At 41.3% G+C, this 19,048-nt stretch overlaps 1 long non-coding RNA gene across 1 annotated transcript; it reads right to left on the reverse strand.

Annotated features, from left to right (window-relative positions):
• Positions 1-12,527: 12,527 nt before the first annotated feature.
• Positions 12,528-14,452, reverse strand: LOC118584268. Its single transcript, XR_004945019.1, has 3 exons — positions 14,185-14,452; positions 13,533-13,657; positions 12,528-13,216 (listed from the first exon to the last, which is right to left on the reverse strand). It is a non-coding gene; the product is annotated as an uncharacterized LOC118584268 (long non-coding RNA).
• Positions 14,453-19,048: the final 4,596 nt, after the last annotated feature.

A 19,048-nucleotide genomic window follows, 5' to 3' on the forward strand; every position in this document is an offset into this window, starting at 1 on the left:
CTTTCTGTCTACTTTTGTTTCTCTTGTAAAGAAAAATTCATTTGAAAATATGTTTCTTGTCCCTTTTTTTCCCACTGAATTCAGACAGAACTCTTTCTTATTTTTAATCATGACAGAAACTTCTAGAAGGCTGTCTTAGCTCTTCTCTCCCTTGAGCATTTTACTTTTCTGTTTGTTACTCTCATTTTTGCCTGGTTTGCAGAGGGCACCAGAAGGGAAGTGGATATTTGTATTGAACCTTGCATAGGTGATGGTCTATGTGATATCACTAAGGATGGGTTTTGACTGGAAGGGTAGGAGATGGCTCACCAAGGAGTAATTTTGAGGTGGGATTTTATGAATGATTGATTTTTGTACCAAGAGGTAAGACAAGAGGTAAAAGCTTAAAGGGAAAACAGCAGAATGGAGGAAATGGCCCTGGTGCTGTGGAGAGGGACACTTTCAAGAAACTGAGGACTGTGCTCTACAGCATCCCACTTGCAGGCCCTTTAACAACTCATAAAGCAAGAGAAAGAAAATGCAGAGTGGTTTAAAAAACAAAACAAAACAGAAAACAAAGCAAGCACTCACCGGAAGGCCGGCCAAGTAGAGGAATGGGTAGCTCACCTAGAGGGGAATAACAGGCTTTCATCATGGACCTAAGTAGACTGCCATTTAGGGGCAAGGCATAGCAGTTACTTTGGTAATCGTGGTTTGAGTGATTAAGGGGTTTATTTGATTAGTTTTCAAATTAACACTCTTAATTTACACAAGTGTATTTCAAACTTGAAAACATGTAATTCAGTCCTCACAAAAGTTGCTTCCCTGGTAGTCTGCCTCTGGCAGGGTGGCTGCAGGAGAGACCTTTTTCTCCTCCCACACCGTTCTGCCCTGAGCCCCACTGCCACCGTTCCCTCTGAGGAGGGCAGTAGAGACCCACTAATGAGGCTGTGGTTGCAAAGTCTTTGTTTCTTTTTCCTGCTCGAACCAGATTTGCCTTCTTTCCCTGCATAATTTGATCATCCATGCTCAGGAGAATAATGGTGTCCAGGGGGAGATTTTCAATGACGGTAACTTGGCACAGTTGTCTTTAAAAAGAATAGAGTCACAAATGCAGACTGTAAGGGTGAAATCTAGCTTGTAAATCAGTACGCAGTGCTCACCTTCTCCAGCCTCTGAAGCTCTAAAGCTGCCTTGGCCACAGGAGGTCTCAACTACTAGAGGAGCTGACCTGGAACTAGGGTCTACATCTCTAAATCTGCAGCTTTTCACCTATGATTCTGCCCTCTTTCTGCTCACAGTATATTTACCTACATCCAAAGAAAAAGCACCTCTAGTTCTTGTAAGCACATTAAGAACCTTGACTCAAGGTCTGGTTCTGTCTCATTTCACTTTGGACCCAAATCTGAGTCACCCTTTAGCAGAGAACTTATTTAGTTTCTGAATATTTGCCAAATACTATACACCACACTAAGTTCCTTGAAGGATAGGAAAAAAAAAAAAAAACCCTAGAGGAAAACAATGTCTATTTTGACAGAAAAGATAGAAACAGAAATACCAGATGAGGGAAAACAGTGTGAGTCCATAAAGGAAGGAGTACAGTCAGGTGAGTTTGAACCTGCTGCTGCATGAACACTGTGCACTCTAAGATGCAGATGCTGGTAGCAATGAGTTCTGGACAGAGAAGTATATTCTGACCCAGGCCTCAGAGATGAGTTGACTGGGAAGAAGAAGTAACAGGAAGTAACATTCATGACCTTGTTCCCCTATGTCAGATACTGGCCTAGGACTGGGCAACAGACTCATTCCCACAGACTTCAGTGATGGTAAAGCTTTTACTCAGCATCCAGTAATACCATAGTCACCATGATTTGATTGGATATTTAATGCAGTTCAGGTGTTTTAGCCATGATTTGGAATTAAAGATCCATAAGGACACCTAGAAGGTAGAGCTTTTGTTTTGTTTTTGGTTTTTGAGATAAGGTCTCACTTTGTAGCCCAGTTAACTTCAAATTTCTGATGATCCACTCACTCTAGCTAGGTTCCTGGGTGGAGAGATTACAGAAGTGAGGCACCATGCTCTACTGGAAGCAAATCATTATAAACACTCTTTCATAGAGATGAGTAAAGCTGAGTTTTCTAGGTTTGACCAGGTCTTACCTGTACATAGAAGAGCTGTAGGGAGTAGTTCTCTCTAAGTACCTATGTCAGGACATTCCTCCTAGAGTTGACCCTGAGGAGCTGGAAGTGGAGTTTGAGCATTGATTCCTTCATTTTAAAGATGTATTTTGAAATTATGTTTTCTAGTGTAGAGGTGTCATTTGTTATAAGAAAGAGTTGACTGTAAGCCTTCCCTGTAAGCTTGAGGGGCTGTCAGATGCAGGAAAGCAAAGAGGTGCTGGTGGCTATTTGTGCTCATAGTTCTCATTATCTAAATCTCTCCAGTGATGCTAATGTGTAGCCAGACATAGGAAGTCATGGCTCATAGGAACCAAAGAGTGGGTCCAAATTCATACATGTAATGCAGGGTGAAAGGTCAGGGTTAGAGCTCAGGGGCCAAATTCAACCTCCCCCAATGTGACAGACTGTGTCCAGAAGAGTGGGGCAAGACAATGGCAGAAAGCATCATTAACAAGTGTGTGTGTGTGTGTGTGTGTGTGTGTGTGTGTGTGTGTGTGTGTGTGCAATCCATATTAGTATGTGTGCGACATATACAAATACATTGAGGAGATAATGCATACAGCAACCTAGCTATCTAGGGCACAAAAGGTGTAAGGTGAACAAAATAATTCAAGACATGACTGGGTTCACATTTCTGGTGCCTGAGGCTGGAGCAGTCCAGAATTCCTAATAAACAGAAGAAACTCTGCCAGCCGTTGTTGCCTGGGTACTACCTGGGTCACATTTCTGAAAGCATCCCGAGTGTTTTGTGAATGATCTGACCTGAATTTAGATGGTTGATAGAAACTGACTGAGCTCAGTCTTTTGTGTATGTAAAGCTATCTGGAACTGAATTAAGGAGATGTTGCCAAAGCCAAGGGAATAAACCAGATAAGCACAGGCCTGCAACTGTGTGAGTCGGACAGCATCCAGGTGCTCAGCACTCACAAAAACCACCGTGCTCCCGGTGCCAAGGCTTAAATGTCACAATGCCACACTCTGTAACTACATAAGATTTCATAATCTACTTTTCTATGAAAGAAAGTTTAGTTTATAAGAGACCTTGTGGGATGCTGCAACCACAAGTGTAGTGAAGAGCGATGAGTGCTTTCTGGACATTTTAAAGATTTAGGGTTCATTAATGGGTGAAAGGAAAGGGCTAAATCCAAACTCAGATGTTGTCTTATTGAATAGGCCCAGGTCCTGCAGCCCTCAACTTCCTTGCTCAGGAAATATTTTTCTGACTTCGGGTCAGGAGAGCACCACAATCTGCATCCTTTTGGGCCACCTGCTCTGCCTGGTCCCACATCAGAAATGCACACACAAAGCCTTGAATAGCAGGCATGCTTCTGCTGCTGCTCTCAGCATCTGGCAAGAGTGAGTGGGAGGTGTGGCTGTAATAGGTCTTTAGAAAAAAACGCATTGATTTCTCCGTGGACTTTTTTTTTAAAGGCTTTGGGACATGACTGAGGGAATGGCTAATTACTATTTATGACTGTTTCATTCAGAGCTAATTGCCAGAGCTGCTGCAGACACTGAGGCCTTCACGGCGACTCTGCACCAAATGTGCAAACACTCATAAAACAGTCGATGGGGCCAATTCTTTGCACATAAGTCCCGAGACACAGTCAGTGTGCTTCTGCATTTATGCATGAAACAATATATAAACACACACACACACACACACACACACACACACACACACACACAAACACACACACACACACACACACACACAAACACACACACACTGGTCCAGAGGTAGTTCTTAAACTCCTCTGTAGTAGTTCTTGGGTATACTAGGAGTCATATGGGATTTTTTGTTTTTCTTGAGTTCATAGGATGATCGAGGAGGACATGGAAGTAGTATGGAAGAGACACAGGTTCTCTGGTATTTCATTAAGGGTAAAAGCAGAGAGATGCTCTATGGAGGCTGGTTCCCCAAGTAAGGCTTGGGTTTTGTACTCCTGACCCGTTTTCTTCCTTCAGATGTGCTTAAGGAAGCTGCAGGTTTTACAGGGTGTGCCTGTGGTACAGGTGGGGCAGTGCACACCTGGTGAATAGCTATTGGTTTGGGCTTTGAAAGATGTTCTCCAGGTGAATCCTCAACACCAAGTCCAGACCTTCCTCAGTTCTGGGAATGGGGAAGGGGGCCTGAGGAGGTATTCTAAGACCTGCTGCTTTTTAGGGGAAGCCTATCTTACATGCTGCCACCTCTCTTCTCTTCTCTTCTCTTCTCTTCTCTTCTCTTCTCTTCTCTTCTCTTCTCTTCTCTTCTCTTCTCTTCTCTTCTCCTTCCCTCCCTTCCCTTCCCTCCATTTCCCTTCCCTCTCCTCCCATCCTCTCCTCTTTCCTCTCTTCTCTTCTTCTTTCTCCCCTTCACCTCACTCCTCACTTCTTTATTCTCCCTTCCACTTCTCTCTCCTTCTCTCCTATCTCCTTACCTTCTTTCCAGGGAGAAAGTAAAGTGTATTGAATGAGGGTACATTAAAGAGTCATTAACAGATAATCAATGTGGTGTCTATGAAATATTAGTTATCTTGGAGCTTAAAATAGACACAAAGCATGTAACAGGGTGATTTAACAACAACAAAACAGATAAAACAAATAACTAGTGAGAATCAGTTTTTCTTTTTTGACTTTCCTATCAAGGAAACCAGACTGATCTTAGATAAAATGCAAGGAGCTGGGGAAGACTCCATAGGATGGTCCCTATTGTAAGGAGTGAGACTGGTCTATCTCTAAGGTGAAAACTCAGAATGGGCTCCAGGCTGATGTCAGGGATGGGTCTAGGGCCTCTTCACCAGGGATGGGCTATCCTTAGAATCATAGGTGGAGATGCACCCTAGGGTGATGATTAGATAGGTCTTAGAGGGTGTAAGCAACACAGTTCCTCCCAAGGTGAGGACACCTAAGGAATGGAGATGTTTTCCAAAGAAAGGCTGCAAGAGCAGCTATGCCCCGGTCCCTTGCGATAATGCATTTTTTTTTTTAACTAAACTTTGGTTTCCAGACACCTGGGTTCCAGGCTTCAGTGAAGGTTAAAAGCAGTATTGCCTTATGAGGAAAATTTAGGAACAGGTTTCTGAGAAGTTCCAGGGAAATTATAACAGATGAAAGTAGAACATGTTCTTGCTCACTGTAGGACAATGCACGTCCCCACCATTGGTCATCCTAGACATAAGGAAGCACCTCTAAACCCAAATAGGTACCAGGAGTAGAAGCCCAGGCATGAAAAACCAACATTATGGAGACTGAGGCAGAGGCTTCACAAGTTCCAGGCTAACCTAACTACACAGAGTAAAACTAACAGTCAACCAAACAACTGTTGAAGCAGAAACCAAATATCATCACCATTATTCCTGTCATTTCATCTTGAAGTCAGAGCTTAGATTCAGAAATAAGTTTATTTAGGAAATACAGTAATATGATTGTTTTCTTTACCAGAACATGGTTTATTAAATCCATACTCAGAAAATAGCTGAAATTTGGGTTGTAGTGATAATTCAATATTTAAGACTGTGTATTGCTCTTTAGAGGGCCCGAATCTGGTTCCCAGCATGCAGGTGGGTCACAAAGTCTGCAATTCTAGCTCTGATGGATCCATTGCCCTTTTTAGGCCCCTTGTGCACCTGCACATATGTAGCATACACATACCCCAACACACACACACACACACACACACACACACACACACACACACACACACACACGAGTAAATATTATTAAATATCTAAAATTGAATTTAAATGACAATAAGGAAATATTCATAGGCATGGCTTGGAGTCACAGACCAACTAGATAACAATTCCTGGTTGTAGGTTGGCTTTCTGGAAACAATGATCACTTTTTTTTGTTGTTTTTAAAACAGTTTTTATTTATACTTTAAATTTTTCATATATGTATGCAATGCACTTTGATTTTTAAAATATAGTGTTTTATTGATTTTTTGAGAATTTCATGCATACATACACATAATGAATTTTGATGATATTCATCCTCTACTCTCCCCCAACTCCTCCCAGATCCACCTCCACCCCTTCCAACTTATTTTTTTATTTTTTTTTATTTTATTATTTTTTTATATTTTTTCTTTATTATTATATGTTTTAAATTTTATACATCAGCCATGGGTTCCCCTGTCTTCCGCCTTCCCACACCCACCCCACCTTCCTCCCAGCCCCTCCCCTCCATTCCCATGTCCTCCAGGATCAAGACACCCCTGGGGATTCATTTAAACCTGTTGGATTCAGTACAGGCAGGTCCTGTCACCTCCTTCCAGACTGAGCAAAGTGTCCCTGTGTAAGCCCAAGGTTTCAAACAGCCAGCTCATGTACTAAGGACAGGTCTTGGTCCCACAGACTGGGTGCCTCCCAAACAGATCAAGCTATTCAATGGTCTCACTTATCCAGAGGGCCTGATCCAGCTGGGGGCTCCTCAGCCTTTGGTTCATAATTCATGTGCTTCCATTTGTTTGACTATTTGTCCCTGTGCTTTTTGCAATCTTGGATTGATACCAACTTACAACCGTCAGAATGGCTAAGATCAAAAGCACAGAAGACAGCTTATGCTGGAGAGGATGTGGAGCAAGGGCAACACTCCTCCACTGATGGTGGGAATGCAAGCTTGTACAGCCACTTTGGAAATCAATATGGTGCTTCTTTAGAAAATTGGGAATCCATCTCCCCCAAGACCCAGCTGTAGCACTCTTGGGCATATACCCAAGGAATGCTCAATCATACCACAAGGGCATTTGCTCACCTATGTTCGTATCAGCATTGTTTGTAATAGCCAGAACCTGAAAACAACCTAGATGCCCTTCAACTGAAGAATGGATAAAGAAAATATGGTACATATACACAATGGAGTACTACTCAGCAGAGAAAAACGTTGACATCATGAGGTTTGCAGGCAAGTGGATGGATCTAGAAAAAATCATCCTGAGTGAGGTAACCCAGACTCAGAAGGACAAACACGGTATGTACTCACTCATAGGAGGATACTAGATATAAAACAAAGATGACTAGACTGCTACACAACTCCAGGGAGGCTACCTAGAAAACAGGACCCTAGGAAAGACCCAAGGATCACCCAATGACAGAGAAATGGATGAGATCTACATGAACAACCTGGATGACAGTGGGAGTAATGAAGGGCAAGATTTGAGGGATAGAAAGCTTAGGGGAGCAGGAGATCCCAGCTGGATCAAGGACAGAAAGGGAGAATGAGTAATAACAGACCATGATAAATGAAGACCACATGAGAACAGGGATAGGTAGAGTGCTCGAGAGGTCCCCAGAAATACACAATGATATATCCTCTGTAGTCTGCTGGCAATGGTTGGGAGAAAGCCTGATCTGACCTAGTCTGGTGATCAGATGGCCAAATACCCTAACAGTCGTCTTGAAACTCTCATCCAGTAACTGATGGAAGTGGATGCAGAGATCCTCAGCCAGGCCCCAGGTGGAGCTCCAGGTGTCCAACTATTTTATTTTATTTTTATTATTATGTGTTTTATTTTTATACATCCGCCGTGGGTTCCCCTGTCCTTCCCCCTCCTGCCCCCACTCCCACCTACCCCCCAACCCCTCCCCTCCATTCCCATGTCCTCCAAGACCAAGACAACCCTGGGGACTCATTTAAACCTGGAGGATTCAGTACAGGCAGGTCCAGTCTCCTCCTTCCAGGCTGAGCATGTGTCCCTGTGTAAGCTCAAGGTTCCAAACAGCTAGCTCATGCACCAAGGACAGGTCCCGGTCCCACAGCCTGGGAGCCTCCCAAATAGATCAAGCTATTCAATTGTCTCACTTATCCAACTTTTTATTTTTAATAGTCCACTAATTTTTCTCTGAGTCAACTCATGAGTGTGGGGCCACCCACTGGAGCATGGTTGACCTATTAGGACTCATATCCTCAAAGACAACGAACATTTTCTCCCCAGAAGCCATCAACTTTCAATAGTTTGTGAATCTTTTATCTTGTTCTGGAACAACTAATGATTATTATTCTTGGGAAACTCATAGAATTGCTGTGTATCCTGTGCAAAGTACAAGGAGTGTAAAAATAAATAAGGTAGTGCTCCAACTGAGGCACTTGGGAATACCTGAGAAGAGAGATGTGGAGAGAACACACACTAACATGTGATGTTGCAAACAGTTATGAATGCCATAGCTGAAAACTTGGCTTTTCCATTTTAATTTCTAATGATACCTGAGGCTGAGGTACTGAAGCATGTCATATATGCCTGCTTTTACAGCAGGATCTGATTCTGCTTTAAAATGCATTGTTTCTGTACCTTTATAACCTATATGTAGAAATGCTTTCATTGTTGTTTTTTCTAAGTGGATTCTAAGAAAATATTGATTTGCTAGGGAAGCTGTGAAAAGATCTCATGCCCCGAGGGACATAAACGACAGCAGTATGTTGTCTCATTGAAAGCTGCAGGACTATGCTGTCTCTGTGGGCTCTAGCGCAAACTTCCATCTTCACATGATACGGTCCTTGTTTGTGTCTTTGTGTCCCAATCCTCTTTTCACAGACACCTGTCCTACTGGATGAATAGCCCACTTTGCTCTAGTATAACTCTGTGTTACTAATTACTTCTTCAATGATATGGTTACCCAGTGAGGCCACATTGTATTCTGGTAGCTAAGATTACAACATAGGGAAAACAAACTTATTTTCAGCAGAGAGCACGATTCAATGCACAACAAAGCTTAACTTTTGTTCTCTAATCACTTGACAATCTTTTGTTCTAGAGAGCTCAGTTTTTTTATTAAGAAAATTTTTATTCATTTTGCATACCAATTACAGATTCCTCTCTTACCTCCTCCTGCCCCTCCAGCCTTACCCCCCCCAACCCAGCCCTCCACTCCCACCTACAAGAAGGCAAGCCCTCCCATGGGCAGTCAGCAGAGCCTGGTACATTCAGTAGAAGCAGGTCCAAGCCCTGCCTCCTGCCTCAAGGCTGTGGGAGGTGTCCCTCCACAAGTAGTAGGCTCTACAAAGCAAAGAACCAGTTAGTATAGATTGATCTGCTTAAGAGGCCCCCTGGCAGTAGAATCAAGATCCATCCCTGGTGCATGAGCTGGCTTTTGGAGAGCTCAGTTTTGAGGGTTTTTTTTTTTTTTTTTTTTTTTTTTTTACCATTATCTGAAGTGGGCTGACTTTCATGGCCCCATTCTGTGTAAGACTCTAATTGAGAAATATTTAATTTTAGGTTTTTTTTTTTTTACATTTTATTATTATTATGTGTTTTAATTTTATATATCAGCCATGGGTTCCCCTATCCTCCCCCTTCCCGCACCCACCCCCACCTTCCTCCCAGCCCCTCCCCTCCATTCCCATGTCCTCCAGAACCAAGACACCCATGGGGATTCATTTAAACCTGGTGGATTCAGTACAGGCAGGTCCTGTCACCTCCTTCCAGACTGAACATGTGTCCCTGTGTAAGCTCAAGGTTCCAAACAGCCAGCTCATGCACTAAGGACAGGTCCTGGTCCCACAGACTGGGTGCCTCCCAAACAGATCAAGCTATTCAATGGTCTCACTTATCCAGAGGGCCTCATCTAGCTGGGGGCTCCTCAGCCTTTGGTTCATAATTCATGTGCTTCCATTTGTTTGGCTATTTGTCCCTGTACTTTTTGCAATCTTGGATTCAACAATTCATGCTCTTGCAGTCCCTCTAGAGTGGCTAAGATCAAAAACACAGAAGACAGCTTATGCTGGAGAGGATGTGGAGCAAGGGGAACTCTCCTCCACTGATGGTGGGAATGCAAGCTTGTACAGCCACTTTGGAAATCAATATGGCACTTCCTTAGAAAATTGGGAATCCATCTCCCCCAAGACCCAGCTGTAGCACTCTTGGGCATATACCCAAGGAATGCTCAATCATACCACAAGGGCATTTGCTCACCTATGTTCATATCAGCTTTGTTTGTAATAGCCAGAACCTGGAAACAACCTAGATGCCCTTCAACTGAAGAATGGATAAAGAAAATATGGTACATATACACAATGGAGTACTACTCAGCAGAGAAAAACGTTGACATCATGAGGTTTGCAGGCAAGTGGATGGATCTAGAAAAAATCATCCTGAGTGAGGTAACCCAGACTCAGAAGGACAAACACGGTATGTACTCACTCATAGGAGGATACTAGATGTAAAACAAAGATGACTAGACTGCTACACAACTCCAGGGAGGCTACCTAGAAAATGGGACCCTAGGAAAGACCCAAGGATCACCCAGTGACAGAGAAATGGATGAGATCTACATGAACAAACTGGACAACAATGGGAGTAATGAAGGGCAAGATTTGAGGGATAGAAAGCTTAGGGGAGCAGGAGATCCCAGCTGGATCAAGAACAGAAAGGAAGAACGAGGAATAACAGACCATGATAAATGAAGACCACATGAGAACAGGGATAGGTAGAGTGCTCGAGAGGTCCCCAGAAATCCACAATGATATATCCTCTGTAGACTGCTGGCAATGGTCGAGAGAAAGCCTGATCTGACCTAGTCTGGTGATCAGATGGCTAAACACCCTAACAGTCATCTTGGAACTCTGATCCAATAACTGATGGAAGTGGATGCAGAGATCCTCAGCCAGGCCCCAGGTGGAGCTCCAGGTGTCCAACTGTCGAGAAATATTTATAAAGGGATTTTTGAGACACATTCTAGGAAGATCTGTAGACAGAGAAAATATCTGCTGTTTCCGTGTACTGCATCTGTCTGCCCCACTCCAATGATGTTCATTCCTCAAGAGCTATGGGATTCACGTGAGATGAGGTCTGCATTTCAAAAGATAAAGTTAAGACATGCATGCTAGTGTGTCCACATTAAATACAGAGGTAAAGGGGTTTTAGAGATTACTCACTCAGTAAAGCATGTGCCCTTACGGTGTGAGCATGAAGACCTAGTTCAATCCCTAGCACCCATGTAAAAATGTAGGTCATGGTACACATGTTGGTAATCTTAGCTCTGAACTGACAGAGACAGGACAATCCCTAGAGCTCATGAGCTAGCTATATTAACTGAAGTAGCAAGCTTCTAGTTCACTGAGAGATCCTGCCTCAAAAAATAAGGTGGAGAGTGATTGAAGAAGACACTAAGCATCAACCTTTGGCTTCTAAGTGGGCACATGTATACACACACACACACACACACACACACACACACACACACAGGGAGAATGAACAGACTCTATGACCCCTATTTTCTAGTGTGGACAGGTAAGAAAGTCAAACACAAGCATTGTAATGGGCATTGAGGTTGCCTTACCATCTTACAATAGGTTGCTGAATGGATATTTTTAGAATGCTAGTAAACCCTTGTACAGTTGCTCAAAACTTGAAATATTGTTTCATTTCTCAAGCAACAATTGAATTACAAACTAACCCAAGGGCAGAGCCTTCTTTTCCACTTTCTTTCCTTGTTTCCTGACAACATTTAATAGAGTTTCTTGTACAATATACATGTTCAGTGGTTGACTATGGATAGTTTTGAGTTTCAGAGTTTTTACCCCTGAATAAAACTATATTTTGTGGTTCACAGTTTATATTTTTAAATGTGAGTAGTTGATGTATCAAGTTGATGTATATATATATACATATATATATACATATATATGTATATGTATATATATATATATATATATATAGTGTACAACCAATATATTGACCCAAGATCATAAAAAACATAAGATGCAGTTTCATACCATCTTTCTTGTCATAGTAAAACATACTCAAGAGCCAGGCATGCTAGTGTCTTGCAAGTTTGTGACATTATGAGACTATATATCTACATTCAATCAATCAATTAAGCAAATCTCTCCATAACAAAAGTGTATGCATTAAAGGGTGAAATGGGCAGATGCACAATTGAGCATGGGTTCTATGCAGACACTTCTTTCTGCTCTCTTAGGCAACATATTAATTGCTTGATACTCTCAAACAATTGATTTTGTAAGAACCATGTGTTCACTGACACATAAATAAACGTCCCAATCTTCCTTAAAACAAAGGATTGATGGTTAAAGAGGTCCTTAGGGGAAAAAGTACTTGTAGTGGAAGCATGAAGAGCCAAGTTCAGATTCCCTAGGACCCATATAAGGCTTGACACACTAATACAAATCTGTAATTCCAGTGCTCATACATGAGGGGAGGACACAGGAGAATCCTTGGAAGCCAGTAGTCCAACTATCTTGACATACATGACAGCAAACATCAAGAGTTTACATCTCAAGGTGGAAAGTGATGGCAGACACCCGAAGTTGTGCTATGACATCTACATATACGCCGTGACACACATGCACCCATACTCACAAAGAAATACATGCGCACACACACAGTAGAAAGGTAGATAGACAGACAGATAGATAGATAGGTGATAGATTGATAAATAGATAATGAGATAGTTTCTTTCTTTCTGCTAACTTTGAAACAGTAGCTTCTAGTGCTTGGTAGAAAGCTCTAAGCTAGATTTCGGCCTTTGCTTTCTGCCCCAACTACTTATAGCTGGTACTTACAGATCCCTCTAATATCGAGTGTGAAAAAAAAAGGATCAGGAAGGGGACAGGGCAGCATTTCCTGGTGTGTTGTTTTCTTTTTTCCTTCTAGAACTTGGTAGTTAATATTGACCTCTTCCTTTGGGTACTCATTGGCTGTTGGTGACAATGATTTCTGGAGACCTTCTAGTCCAGCTTAGTCAGCACATGGGAGGAATGAGCATCTCTGTCCTAGTGCAGACTCTTTATTCTATAACTCACAGAAATATAGTCCATTACAGTTCCCAGCATCTGGTCCAGCCTCTTGTACACTCTCCTTGTGAGTGGACCCAGAGCATAGAATACACTGGCAGCCATCTTTGCCTTCCTCCTTCTTTGCTTACATCTATCTGCTTATTGGCAAACACCTCTTCATATTTAACTAAATCCAATGGAGTCACTGCTTTCCTCTTCCAGATCCTTCTGTTGTCTTCCTTGATTTAAACCACACTGTGGGTAGTATGATTCCCCTAAAGGCCATGAAAGATTTTAAACATTTCTGTGTTGTCCTCCAAATGATGTTTTACTATGCCTAGAGGTAAAAGAGATGATCAGTGAGTCTCACTGCTCTTTTTTTTGCATGTCAAATGTGAACTCATAACAAACACTGATTTCCACAAAAAAAGACCTTCACAAAGCCTTTCTCCTTTATTTATTTGTTTGTTTATTTATTTATTTATTGAGCTGTCACTGTGTCTGTTAGCTTTCTCAACAGCTCTTTAAAGGACTTATGAGTATCCACATAGTATTTCAACTGTTATCATTTGTAATCAAAATACACTTTTGACAGGAAGACAGCTATTCATGACAGCCAGATGAGGAGTCTGATATCCAAAGAGAATAACTACCTTGTACAAATATGCAGGACAGCTAAGTTAAGGCACACTAAGTGTCGGATCTCAGCATCTCTGACTGTGTGAAGAGTTCATGTCTTTCCATCAGGTAATACAGTCCTCAGAGTAGGCGGCAGACACTGGAAAGATGGCAAGGAGAGGAACAGTTGGGGAAAAATATATTCCCATTATTTGATATGTCTTTCATTGAGTCAGTAATTAAAAATAACAATTACATCTATGAAATTCTTACAGTTTTCAAAATGAAGGGTGAACAAGAAAGGGAAAAAAATAGAGGAAAACTAAACTTCAAAAGGTCTGCCTATACTTCCTGCCTAGGTATTGGCCAATCAGCTTTCATTTATCAACCAATCAGAGCAACACATTCACAGCATACAGAACATCATCACCCATTATATGTGTTTACTTGGTGTATTATTATTTGGATTTAAGGTATATTTTAAAAATGGATGACTTCTTAAAGAAAATATGTGAGCATATGAAGTAATTTATCTGGAGAATATGTGTAGGTGGTCCTATGGCTTTGGAAATTCTTTAATCACTTTATAGGTATTTTAAAATTGTATTAACTCTTCAATGTACTAAATGTATAGTATCTTAATAAATAAGAGTATGAAGCACAAAAAAAAAAAAGGTTTTCTCTCACCAATTCAATTGTCTTCCTTCGGCCCATTTCACGATGGTCAGGGTTAAGTTGCAGCTTAACAAGATGATTATTCCAAAATAGCTGGTCAGTTTCTTATTATTGTAATTTACTTTCTAAAACTATTAATATGAATGGTACTTTAAAATAGAGCTGATTAAGACTCTAAACTAAAATTTCTAGGAATTTGCTGATTCCAAAATTTAAGGAGCCAAGCAAACAAAAATAACCACTCAGCAGGACCATTCTGCCTGTGCCCCAGCACCTTGAACCTCTCTGATTTTTCTGGTTTATTTTGAGCCCCTGGGGAACAAAGCCCTGGCTGTTCCTTAACAAGTGAGAATGACTTGCCCAGACACACAATAAAGCATTTGTGACAAGCGACTATACACACTCTTACTCCAGATCATGCGCAGCACAAGGTTCAGTGGTTGGCTGACTCAACAAAGGGCCTTCTGTCTGAGCTCCCAGCCAAGGCTGAATGCCAATTGTCTTAAATCTGATTGCTCCTTGAACCCCAGCCCCTCACATGGATGAGAGTGCCTTCTGGAATGCCAGGACCCAGTACAGCTGACCAAGAATATAGTTTTAAATCATATTTCCTTTGCTCTTCATTATTGGTTATTTTGATTGGTTTTGTATAGTTTCACACACACACACACACACACAATTCTTGCTTCCTTTATCATCTACTATTCCTATCCCTTTTTCTCTGGACCTCTTTCTTTTTCCCATCTAGTCCTGCAGTGCCTATACCACTAAAGAAAATAGCATCTCTTCTCAAAGTAAGTATAAACAGTTGGTGGCTCTTCAGGAAGAGATGGAGTCTCATGGTACTTACTTTTTCTCGTTTTCTTTTTCCTCTCTCCTCTCCTCTCATTTCCTCCCTCCTATCTACTCATCCTCTGTTTCTGTTCAGAAAAGGGCAGACCTCCCATAGGTATCAACAAAGGATGGCATATCAAGTTGGGGTATCGCTAAGCACCTCCCCTTCTATTAAGGCTGGGCAAAACAATCCAATATAAGGAATAGGCTCCCAATAATCAGCCAAAGCATTAGGCTCCCATTGTTAGTAGTCCCACAAGCAGACCAAGCTACATAACTGTCACATAGCTGTAGAGGGCCTAGGTTGGTCCCATGCAGGCTCTCTGGTTGTTGGTTTAGACTCTGTGAGTTCCTGCGAGTTAGGTTAGTTGTATCTGTGGGTTTTCTTGTGATGTTCTTGACCCCTTTGGCCCCTACAATCCTTCCTCTCTCTCAATGCAAATTTTATCTGTAACAGAGTATTGATTGTCTGCTTCTGTTTTTCATGGGTGCAGTGTCCATGTTGTATTGTAGCTGAATGGCACCATTTCATGGCACTCCTCACCATCCTCCAGCTCATACATTCTTTTCACCATCTCTTCTGCAAGATCTGTCATAGTTGGGGGAAGAGTATAGATTTCTTGTTTAGAACAGAGCACTCAATATGCTTATTCTCAACACTTTGACCCAGATATAAAGCTATACATTAACTATGCCTTCTGCAAAATATAGCTTCTCTGCTCCGTTCTGAGAACAGTACTTGTGCACAGGTATGAACAAAAAAATAAGAAGGAAGTTCAACAACTTGTCAACTTAAGGAAACAATGGCAGCATGATCCCAATGTGGGCTCATGATCTTTTAGCCACAGTCCTTTAAAGAGGTTTAAAAATTAATACCAGATGCATATTCCTTGTGGAGTGGGCCTGTATTGAAATCTCAAAGTGCTTAGTTAGTTACCCCCAATATAATCACACCTGTGAGCATACTACATGACAGATTGGAATTAGATCAAACATGCTCTACAGCTGGATGAGAACACTGATGAGTTTTCATCCTCTACAGCCTACATAGTGTCGTCACTAGATCACTAGACAACAGGAGGGAGTTTCCATCTCAGTTCCTACTTGGTTTTTGTGTCTTATAATCAAAATGCCTGGCGTTTTAAGTACCAGGGCCTTATAATCATTGATGATTATAAGTGTATCCTTTTTCTTTTTTGCTTCTTTCCAAACCTTTGTGTATTCACTCCTTGGGGCTTTCTTCACATAAAGCAGCTGATTTGTGTGAAAGCAGACCTTGGGATCTCTTACAATGATGTCACCAATCTGATCCAGCCTTCATACAGAACCCACCCAGAGGGTGCACTAATATACAGTGTACCAAGAAGCAAGCAGGTGATGTAGGACTCAAAATACCTGGGAATAAACAAGTTGAAGAATGCTCTGGAGGGGATAAATGGGAAAATAAACTGAAAAGGCACAGTGTAGAGGTGTTCCCTTAACAGAGAAGACAGCAAGGCAGCCTATGGAAATCTTTTTGTCTACTATCCCTCTACTTTTAAAGTCACAGTTCACTCTATTCCATGGAGATGGCTTAGGCTTTATTCCTGCTAGTCATTATTTTACCTAGAATTCCTTATTTTCAATTTTGAAAGCATCATGTTTACCATAAGATTAAAATAGCAACTATGAAGAAGAAGATAAAAAATTCTCCACAGTTTGAGATATTTCATTACAGGACACACACACACACACACACACACACACACACACACACACACACACGGGCATATAATACACATAGAAAATTGTTTTTTGGGAAGCAATGTACTTTTCTTTCAGTTTGTTTTTTCAGATATGATTTTGAAAATTCTCATGAATCTCAGGTTGAACTGAAAATCCTATGTGGCTGAAGATTACCTTGACTTCCTGGTCTTTCTATTTCTACCTCCTGAGTGTTGGGGTTATAGTTGTGTTCTACTCTATCTGGTTTATGTAGCATTGAGAGATGAATCCCAGGGCTTCATGTTTGCTAGGCAAACTGAGTTACTTCCTCAGCTCAACCCCAAAGTGTTTTTCTTTAGCAATGTATTTTGAACATATTTTATCAGTAGAAAAATGTTCTTTTACTATTTGGCTAGCATTTTATTTGTGCTATACAATTATTTATTTTATTATTTCCACTTGTTCTAATGGTTGGAAGAGGATTACAAGAAGATCATAAAACTCCTCTGTAATGGAAGTGAGACTCCAAGGCAGAAAGCCTGACACCAGGGATTTCAGAACAGAGTCTCAATGATCACCAGACACTGAGTAAGGACAAGCCCTTCTGAATGTCTCCTATAGCCAAGCCTTCAGGTGTTGGTCAGAGGGCTGCTCTCCTTCCATATGAGGACCACTTGATCAATTAAGAAGAGCTTTTTGGAACGTCAGTGACTTGGGATCTGTAGGTAGGTGTGGAAAACCAAAAGGACTGGGTTTTTGTTCTCCTGGGACAGGTTGGCCTTCCCAGCATCCACTACTTGTTTTTGAACAACTTGGGCCTTTACCTCATTATCTCCACCATATGCCAGGAGCAGTGACTATCCCCATGCTCTTCATCATGGTAGAAAAAGAAGCCCAAAGAGAAGTTGAACTATATGGACAGGTATAGATTATGGAGGCCTCCACCTAGATGGAACAGTAGTGACATATTCCAGAAGCTTATGGTAGTTGGTAATAAAATATTAACTGTAACACATAGTAGCAATAGATACCTGCACAAAACTGGGCCCCTCAATATTCCATCATGGATAAAGGAGGTACCCATAAGACTTATCCACTCCTGAGGATCTATTGACTCTTAATGGTAGAACGTTAGATGGTGGTTAGTTTTTGTTGGTGTTGTTGTTTGTTTGTTTGTTGTTTTTGTCAATTTGACACAAGCTAGAGTCATTTGAGAAAAAAAGAAACTTATTGAGAAACTGTTTTCATCACATTGGTCTGTGGATTAGTCTGTGGTGGCATTTTCCAGATTAAGTATTAATGTAGGAGGGCCCAGATCACTGTGGACAGTGCCAACGTAGGGTATGTGGTCCTGAGTTGTGTGAAAAGCTAGCTTAATGAGTCATAGGGGCAAGCCAGTAAGTAGTGTTGCTCCAGAATCTTGCATTGGTTCCTGTTCGGCTTGAGTTCTTGCCTTGGCTTCCCCAAATGGTTGACTGTGATGAAGCCATGTAAACAAAATAAACCCTTCCCTTCACAATTTGCTTTTGCTCAGTATTTTAGCACAGTAACAGAGAAGCAAACTAGAAAAGTGTGTTTTCTTCAATGGTGTACCTATTGGGGGAACACATGGGGAGAAAAAGCTTAGAGGGAAAGGAAGAGGATGATAGAGGGTGACTTGGGGTAAGCATAGTCACCACACACACATTTGTGTGTATTGTATTGATGTTTTAGGCAGATGTGTGTGTGTGTGTGTGTGTGTGTGTGTGTGTGTGTGTGTGTTTGTGTATATGTGTTTGTGTGTATGTGTATGTGTGACAGAGTGCGGGGGGTGGGGAGAGAAATGGATACTACATTAAAGAAAAAGAGGTAATGTTGATTAATCTGGAAGGAGATGATAGAGGATGACCAATAGGATAGTCCCTGACACTAAAGCTGAAGATTGGAAGACCACAAAAATACTAAAAATAGGAATGAGGTTATCTAGTACAAACAGTATTGAGACAGTGGGCAGAGCCATGGGACCACATTGACATCATAATTCATTTAAGGGATTCTCTTTAATCAATTGTTTTAGATGTCAACAATTATTATATATTCTAATTGGCATTGTAAAAGAAATCTTTGTAGCTATTAACCTAACCATTATGACAACTAATAATGGAATTTTCAAGTAAAAGGCAATGCACCTTTCAAAGTAATTTTGTATTTGTTGAAATCATTCCACTTCCACACATTTCTTGAAAAGCACTCCAACCTTGTGTTCTTCCTAATAGTTCCTTTCTTTTCATTGAACTTAACTGTTCTCCCATCCTCACAATCCTAATACAGCTTCATCAACTGAACTTTAAACTTTTAT

The sequence above is a fragment of the Onychomys torridus genome, chromosome 5, assembly GCF_903995425.1.
Source record: "Onychomys torridus chromosome 5, mOncTor1.1, whole genome shotgun sequence".
Classification (NCBI taxonomy): domain Eukaryota; kingdom Metazoa; phylum Chordata; class Mammalia; order Rodentia; family Cricetidae; genus Onychomys; species Onychomys torridus.